Source organism: Heloderma suspectum, chromosome 3 (assembly GCF_057233095.1).
Source record: "Heloderma suspectum isolate Gila_16-S chromosome 3, 16-S_ref, whole genome shotgun sequence".
Taxonomy (NCBI): Eukaryota; Metazoa; Chordata; class Lepidosauria; order Squamata; family Helodermatidae; genus Heloderma; species Heloderma suspectum.
In genome coordinates this window covers 253,907,507-253,916,683 of record NC_139460.1, presented here as the reverse complement: position 1 = coordinate 253,916,683, position 9,177 = coordinate 253,907,507, and the positions used below count along the sequence as shown (strand labels likewise).

General features: G+C 47.3%; 1 protein-coding gene across 1 annotated transcript in view; it reads left to right on the top strand.

The window, feature by feature from the left end:
• The first annotated feature begins 438 nt into the window (after positions 1-438).
• LOC146351043 (uncharacterized) overlaps positions 439-9,177 on the top strand; it is a 139,942-nt gene continuing 131,203 nt past the window's right edge. The window contains exon 1 of the mRNA XM_084845670.1: positions 439-609. The gene's annotated coding sequence lies outside the window, so the exon portion shown is untranslated. The remainder of the gene's footprint in view (positions 610-9,177) is intronic.

Sequence of the window (9,177 nt, the reverse complement as noted above, 5' to 3'; positions counted from 1 at the left end):
GGTATCTGTGGGCAAATGAGGCTTATAAACAGAGCCAAGGGGGAAAGGTTTTTACCCCAGAAGGCCTTAGCTCTCCACTAATGGTTCCGCCTGGTTATTTCGCTGCCTCTGCCCCATCTGGTTTGTATCCCCTTTTGAGTTCCACTATAACAATTTTAACCCCCACTGTCCCAGGTGGAGATGGAGCTCTTGGTGAGCCTGCCAGAACCGGCTTATTTGTCATTTATAATCATGTCCTATTTAATCCCCAAGACATTAAAGAGCACTTTACTTGTCATGTTCCAAGATGGCAAGGGAAGTCTGTGTCAGGAGTTTTGAGTTTGGCAACACATGTTTTTAATGGTAGAGATGAGAGAGAAAAGGAAGGAAGGAAGGAAGGAAGGAAGGAAGGAAGGAAGGAAGGAAGATAGTATGAAAATCCAGGCTGCAGCAATTTCTGAGGGAAGATTTTACAAGACATGAGGGAGAGGACGTGGGCGAGGAAGAAGCCGAGGAGGCCAGTCACAGGGGCCCCAGCAGCTGCCTCAAAATGCCCATGATGTCTGTAATTTCTGTAAACAAGCAGGGCATTGGAAGCGTGAGTGTCCCCTCAGACTGAAGGAAAAAGAGGTGAGTTTGAGGGGTGAGCAAGTGCAGAAAGAGAAGAAAGTAGGCAATGATGGTCCCAGGGAGATTTCCACATAAAAGCCAAAAAACCCTGTCCCAACACAGTTAGACAGTTAGAAACTGAAATTGAATGCCCCATTCTTGAAAATCAAGGTTAAAATGAGTACTCTTGCCTAATTGATACTGGCGCCAGTTGTTTTTTATGTTAAATATGAAAGAACTTCCCCTCTCGGGATGCCGACAGCAGGTGATGGGAACTGACGGGATTCCAAATTACCAACCCCTTAGTAAAGAAGTCTGTAGGGCCCTTTAAAACAGACCATGATTTTATACTAATAGATCATAGTCCTGTAAATTTATTAAGAAGAGATTTGTTAAGAAATTTTTGAGCTGAAATTAAATGTGATACTGATAACTTGTGGGTTTCGCTGCCATCCACTCATTTGATGGCTCTTATATGTGTTGAAATTGTTATGATAAAAATGGGATTTTTTATATAGTCAAAGTAAGTGTAAACTTTTGCTGAAAGTCACCAGTGAGAAGCAAGTAGACAGAAAGTGTAGAGGGCACCAGGTTGGGGAAAGCTGGAGTAGAGGCTTGTAGAAAACCAGAGTGTAATAGAAATGTTGCAAAGCATAGTGAACTAATGAAGGTCAAGCGAGAGTTGCACAGGGAGTGAGAGGAGTTGCTTTGTGTGTAGAACTGATAACCACAAATCGTTTATGGGTCAAGATGCACCCCAAAACTGGAAGGTTCAAATTAGTGAGTTGCTTAAGAATGTGTGCTTTGTTCCATTGATTCAAGAAGTGTATACTGAATTGCTCCTTTTGTTTGTGCGGTTGCCGTATAGTTTAATCTCTGAGCATGTGCAGATGTATTTCTGACTATGCTGTTACAACTCCTTAGGAGTGCTTTGAATCAGCTAGCCTCTCTGCTCAAGTAGCTGAGCTCATTGCTCTAAAGCAAAAAACTGTTGTTATCTGTAGTGACTCTCGTCTGAAGAAAGAATTCCTCACCCACGCTCGCAAGCTATTCAACTTGAAACCGTGTCCAGTCCTGACTTATCTGACATTACAATTCAAAACCCTGATTGAGAACTTTTTGTTGATGAGTCCAGTATGCATGACCAAACCGGTAATTTTCTGGCTGGTTAAATACTGTAAAACCTTTGAGCTCATCGAAAGCAGCCCACTAACCACGGTTGCTTCAGCTCAAATAGCAGAATGTATAGCCCTGATGTCTCTGAGGGCCACCCCAAACAGAAAACACCACTTGTCTCCATATGGAGTTATCACCGGCAGGCCAATGAAATTTTTGCCCTCACCTCCCGAATATGAAGACTCTACCTAGACTCATTCATTGACGGTAGACTATTGTAAGAAATTAATGAAATGTGTTACAAACTTTCATTCACAGTTTGAAGAAGCACATCCATTGCACCCAATCCTGGGCAGTGTCACAGCCTAGGGGTGTACGAAACCCCACTTACCTTGCTCCGCTGGGGTCTGTGGGAGGAGGGGAGGCGATCCGGTCCTCCCCCCGGAATCCTCGACGGGGGGGGAGGCGATCCGGTCCTCCCCCCCGGAATCCTCCCTGGCTGGCTCTGCTCTGCAGTGTGTCCGCGGAGCCGCCGGCCGGGCCTATCCGCGGCCGGGCTGCTGTGGACACAAATGGCGTCCTGCATAGGGGATGCCATTTGCATTGCTGCTGTAGCCGTGATAGGCTACGTAAATATTTTCGTAGCCTATCACAGCTAAAGCAGGGATGCAAATGGCATAGCGGATGCCATTTGCGTCCCTGCTTTAGCCATGATAGGCTATGTAAATATTCACGTAGCCTATCACGGCTACAGCAGTGACACAAATGGCGTCCCCTATGCAGGATGGCATTCGTGGCTGCACATCGGAGCAGCGGCCAGCAGTGGCTGGATCTGGACCACCGGAGGCAGGTAGGATCTGGTCCACGGGGTCTTCGCAGGGTGGCGGGGGGGATTGCTCCGTTCTGCCACAGACTCCGGGGGGGGGCGGATTCTAAAGAATCTGGCCTCATTGGAGTCTGTGGCGGAATTCTCCGCCATCCCTATCACAGCCTAGAAGTTAGAGATTGGGTCTGTGTGAAAAGACATCAAAGAAAGAATTGCCTAGAGCTCAGGTAGCAGGGCCCTCACTAGGTACTGCTCAACACTCATGCAGCAAAAAGCTAGATGTATACCCGCCTAAATACACACTTCCCAGTGTAAATGTGCATCCACACCAAGACCTTCTCCAGTTTACTCAGTCAGACACTCCATGACTGCTGATTTAGTGCTTGGAGAAGGAGAACTGACTTTTTTTTTTGTCTTACAAAAGACAAAAATTGTCCAGCTATCCAGTCCATTGCTTAAAACTTAAAGAATTCTATTCATGATCCAAGAACATACAAAGAGTACTATTTGGATCAAAGGCCGGATTGTGGAAAGAATCCTTTAACCTCACCCTAATGTGTTGCATGTACCCCAGAGTGGCAATGCAGATATAAGAATGCCATTGGCATCTGCATAAGATGGCCAACAGAAGCTTGTGTTTGTGTTAAGTCTTTGTTTGCCAGTTCACCCTGTCTTGGCTCCTCAGTCTATAAGAAACAGATCATAGCCTGTCAGCAGTTTGCTCTGAGAATTGTTAGGCAGTATGGAATTGCTGATAAGCATTGTACTCCGCACCAGCACCTGGCAAACGTCCACCCTGTCTAGGGAGGAAACGTTCAGCTCTGTTCCAGATAACAGTGTGTGCATATGCCTCCAAGGAATGTGTCTAGTAGAGCATGGCTAGAGTTCTTCCCTATACGTGACGTATTTCGCTGTATAAAAGCCTGCCCCACTGAATGTTCAGCGCTTTCTGCCCCTTTGTTGACAGAGTGCCTGTGAGCTTCGTAATAAACACGTGTCTGATCCAGGAACTTACCCATGTCCAGTTGATTTATTGGACCATCAGCTAGCCAACAAACCAAACCGAGGGGCCTTTTGCCCCTTTTACCACACTAGTGCCTCAGCAGTGTTGTTCAATACCATTTCCATTGCCCTTCCAAAAATATTCACTTTGTACATTATTGTGGCTATCCCACTCCCAGGTAACAAACTCCAAGCATAATCAGCCGCAATGAAGATGCCTCATTGCCATCTCACCTTCTAGGCCCTGTAATTCCCTACTGCAGGGCTCTCTAAGGCATTCACAAACCTGTGGGGACCCCATTACAGTCCCAAGGAAAGGAAAGGAAAGGAAAGGAAAGGAAAGGAAAGGAAAGGAAAGGAAAGGAAAGGAAAGGAAAGGAAAGGTTCCTCCTGTGCAAGCACCGGGTCATTACTGACCCCTACAGGGACGCCGCTTTTGCTGGCGTTTTCATGGCAGACTATAGCGAGGTGGTTTGACATTGCCTTCCCCAGTCGTGACTACCTTTCCCCCAGCAAGCTGGGTACTCATTTTACTGACCTCAGAAGGCTGGAAGGCTGAGTTGACCTGAGCCGGCTACCTGGGACCCAGCTTCAGCTGGGATCGAACTCAGGTCGTGGGGAGAGTTTCAGCTGCAACACTGCCACCTACCACTCTGTGCCACACGAGGCTCTTACAGTCCCAAGGAGCACCTCCCAATCCACCCTGGGGGCAACCACGGCTACACTTTTTCTCTACAGATCTAATAACTACCATTAGGAGCAGCCCAGTTAATGCCAGGGCACTCTTTCTAATTTGTGCACACCCATCCTTGGGCATTATCACTTTGGGCATGCATGTATGGTCTGGCAACCCCTACTGAACCCCACTTGTCTTTGAAAGTGTGGTGCTACTCTGTTGTGTCTCACTTGTTCCCAACACACTAATGGCCATGGTGGGGCATACACCTTTAAAGGGGTAAGCCATCTTATCCCATCATGTAATTGCTCAAACCTCTTGCTGATCTTCATGGATCTGTTTGCCTTCTGCATGTTAACTCTGAAGGCTCTGACCCAGGTGGCACTAACATCAAAACATTGGGAACCACACTCAGTGTCATTCAGAGTTGCAACTGACAGTAAAGATGTTTGAATATATCACATAGTATTTAAGAAATCATAAAATGCACACAACAAGCTTTCATTGAAATCTAACACCGTGAGCACAAAACACTTCTTGCATGGTGAGGCATGATGGAGCAAATCCAGCAATTATACTGTTTCTCCAGGTTACGTAGTCAGGGCCCATCAAGATCAAGGGAGGGGCATACTCACACATGCAAAGAGTTCTAGGCCACTGCTTTCGCATCGGCAACTCCACGCTGCATGAGTTCTGGCAGAGGGAAGTCCAACAGTTGTAGATCAAACTCAGCCTGCCATACACTGAGCTGACTACAAGCACAGAAACACAATCCACAGCAATGAGAGTTCAAGTCTATGCAAAGCTTCACAGTACTTTCCATGGCAAGTCTTTAACAATCCAAAGTTCCAGTCCATGTGCAGAGTATCTCTCAAAAGCCCAAACAATGATGGATCCAAACAGAGGAGGCTTCAAGAAATGAAGACGAGATGTTTCCAGCAAAGGGTCCCTGCCTCTGCATCAGCTTAAGGGAGAAGGTGTGACTGTACATCCCATCCAGATCCTTCAACAGACAAGGGCCTTTAGTCTTTTCTGCAAGGCTTCTGTCTAAACAGAGTGACACTGCTCAGCTCTCTAGCAGTGATGCTTCAACTTGGGCAACCTTTCTGCAAATTTTACTCCACTTCTGTCAAGTTCTCACAGACATCTTCCAGCCTCCCTGCCCACCAAGGCTAGACCATCAGCAGACAGGGAGTTGGGTGACTCCCCCTGGCTCTGCTCTGAGAACACTGGCAGAGATAAGCTCACACAGACTCTGACATTCTAAAAAATGAGTAGGCCCAAGCCTTTCTATGCTACTTCTGATCAAATCATGGCTATAACTTACAAAGCCTAACTTCATTACTGAAGCTAGGCCTTGACATTATTTTTGCTCTCGTAACACTTCTTCCCCCTTCATGGATCACTGCTTTGTTGTGGCGAAGGGGCTTGCATAACTCAGTGAAGCCATAAGCTATGCCGTGCAGGGCCACCCAAGATGGACAGGTCATGTCAGAGAGTTCTGACAAAATGTGGTCCACTGGAGAAGGAAATGGCAACCCACTCCAGTATTCTTGCCAAGAAAACCCCATGGAACGTATCACAAAGCTAAAAGATATGATGCCGGAAGATGAGCCCCTCAGGTCGGAAGGTGTCCAATATACTACTGGGGAAGAGCAGAGGGAATTTCCAAGTAGCACCAGAAAGAGTGAAGTGGCTGGGCCAAAGCCGAAAGGACACTCACCAGTGGATGTGTCTGGTGGTGAAAAGAAAGTCCGATGCTGTAAAGAACAGTATTGTTTAGGAACCTGGAATATAAGATCAATGAATCAAGGTAAGCTGGAGGTGGTCAAACATGAGATGGCAAGATTGAACATTGACATCTTGGGAATCAGCGAACTAAAATGGACAAGCATGGGCGAATTTAATTCAGGTGACCATCATCTCTACTACTGTGGGCAAGAATCCCTTAGAAGAAATGGAGTAGCACTCATAGTCAACAAAAGGGTGGGAAAAGCAGTACTGGGGTAAACTCTCAAAAATGATAGAATGATCTCAGTACGAATCTAAGGCAAACCATTCAACATCACAGTAATTCAAGTCTATGCCCCAACCACTGAGGCCAAAGAAGCTGAGGTTGATCTGTTCTATGAAGACCTACAACACCTTCTAGAACTAACACCAAAAAAAGATGTCCTTTTCATCATAGGGGATTGGAATGCTAAAGTAGGAAGTCAAGAAATCACCGGGATAACAGGCAAGCATGGCCTTGGTGTACAAAATGAAGCAGGACAAAGGCTAATTGAGTTTTGCCAAGAGAACATACTGATCATAGCAAACACTCTTTTCCAACAGCACAAGAGGCGACTCTACACATGGACATCACCAGATGGTCAATTTCGAAATCAGATTGATTATGTCCTTTGCAGCCAAAGATGGAGAAGCTCTATACAGTCAGTAAAAACAAGACCTGGAGCTGACTGTGGCTCAGATCATGAACTGCTTCTTGCAAAATTTTGGCTTAAATTGAAGAACGTAGGGAAAACCACTAATCCATTCAGGTATGACCTCAATCATATCCCTTATGAATATACCATGGAGATGAGGAATAGATTTAAGGGATTAGACCTGATAGACAGAGTGCCTGAGGAACTATGGATGGAGGTCCGTAACATTGTTCAGGAGGCAGCAACGAAATCCATCCCAAAGAAAAAGAAATGCAAGAAAGCAAAGTGGCTGTCTGATGAGGCTTTAGAAGTAGCTGAGGAAAGAAGGGAAGCGAAAAGCAAGGGAGAAATGGGAAGATATATCCAACTGAATGCAGAGTTCCAGAGAATAGCAAAGAGAGACAAGAAGGCCTTCTTAAATGAACAATGCAAAGAAATCGAGGAAAACAACAGAATGGGAAAGACTAGAGATCTCTTCAAGAAAATCGGAGATATCAAGGGCATGTTTTGTGCAATGACAGGCATCATAAAGGACAAAGAAGGCAGGGACCTAACAGAAGCAGATGAGATTAAGAAGAGGTGGAAAGAATACACAGAAGATACAGGAAAGATCTGAATGTCCCTGATAGCCATGATAGTGTGGTCACTGAACTGAAGCCGGACATCCTAGAGAGTGAAGTCAAGTGGGCCTTAGGAAGCAATACTAACAACAAAGCTAGTGGAGATGACAGTCTTCCAGCTGAGCTATTTAAAATCCTAAAAGATGATGCTGTTAAAGTGCTGCACTCAATATACCAACAAATCTGGAACACTCAACCGTGGTAGGGGTGGACGAAAGTCACTTACCTGTCCTCGAAGGACGTTCGCGGTGGGGGGGAGGCGCTTCACTGGTCCCCCCGCGAAGTTCAGGCTGGGGGGGGAGGCTTCCCACCTCGGCCCGGCTGAAATTCAGGCCGGGGGGGAGGCTTCCCACCTCGCCCCGGCAGAAATTCAGGCCGGGGAGGAGGCTTCCCGCCTCGCCCAGCCGCGAACGCGAAAGTTAAAAAAAAAAAAAAAAGCCCCCTGATAGGCTAGCGTTGCCCTTATTTTTGCCGTAGTCTACGTAAATCTTTACGTAGACTACAGCGACCAAATAAGGAACAGGAATGGCGGCTCCCTATGGGGGCTGCCATTATCCGTACACACTTTTTTTTTTTTTTTAAAGTCACCCGTGATAGGCTACGTGACGATTGATGTAGCCTATCACGGCTGACTTTGCAAATCTAGCCATGATAGGCTACGTGAATCGTCACGTAGCCTATCAGGGGGCGTTTGTTTTTTTTTTCCTTTCATTGCAATGGTGGTGGCGGCAGCCGGTCGAAAGACCGGCTGCCGCTCCCGCCCCGCTCGAACACCCGCCGAACCACCGGCAGGACCCGCCGCCAGGAGGGACATTCGGCGAAGGTAAGTCCCGTCCCGGGGGGGTGCGGGGGGCGGGGGGGTGCGGAGGATTTTTCCCCGAAACTTGTTCGGGGGGCCAAACAAGTTGGCGCTCAGTCCCCCGAAGTTTCGGGGAGAAATTCTCCGCCAACCCTAAACAGTGGCCACAAGACTGGAAAAGGTCAGTTTACATTCCAATTCCAAAGAAGGGCAATGCCAAAGAGTGTTCAAACTACCGTACAATTGCACTCATTTCACAATTTAGGGATGGCGGAGAATTTCTCCATGAATCTTCGGGAGGCCGAATGCCAACGCATTCGGCCCCCCGAAATTGGTGGGGAAATTCTCCGCCCCCCCCCCCCCCGGATGGGACTTACCGTGGCCAAATGTCCCTCTCGGCGGCGGGTCCCGGCGGCGGTTTGGCGGCATTTCGTCGGGGGCGGGGGCAGCGGCCGGTCTTTCAACCGGCTGCCACTGCCGCCATTAGAAAAAAAAAAGTAAAGTAAAAAAAACAACACACACACGTGATAGGCTACGTAACGATTTTCGTAGCCTATCACAGCTAGATTTCCAAAGTCAGCCGTGATAGGCTACGTAAATCGTCACGTAGCCTATCACGGGTGACTTTGGAAAAAAAAAAGCGCATACGCAAATGGCGGCGGCCCATGGGCGCCGCCATTTGCGTTCCTTATTTTGGCACGTCTAGTCTACGTAAAGATTTACGTAGATTACGGCGAAAATAAGGGAACGCTATTTGCGTTGCCCTTATTTTCACTGTAGTCTACGTAAATCTTTACGTAGACTAGACGTGTCAAAATAAGGAACACAAATGGCGGTCCCCATGGGAGCCGCCATTTGCGTACATGCTTTTTTTTTTTCAAGGTCACCCGTGATAGGCTACGTGATGATTTACATAGCCTATCATGGCTGACTTTGGAAATCTAGCCATGATAGGCTATGTAAATCATTACGTAGCCTATCACGGGGGTGTGTGTTTTGTGTCTTTTTTACTTTTTTTTCGTGGCCGGGTAGACAGGGCGCTCCTCCAGCCTGAATTTTGCCGGCGAGGGATGGGGCACCACCCCCCCAGCCTGAATTTTGGCCAGGCGAGGCAGGGCGCCCCC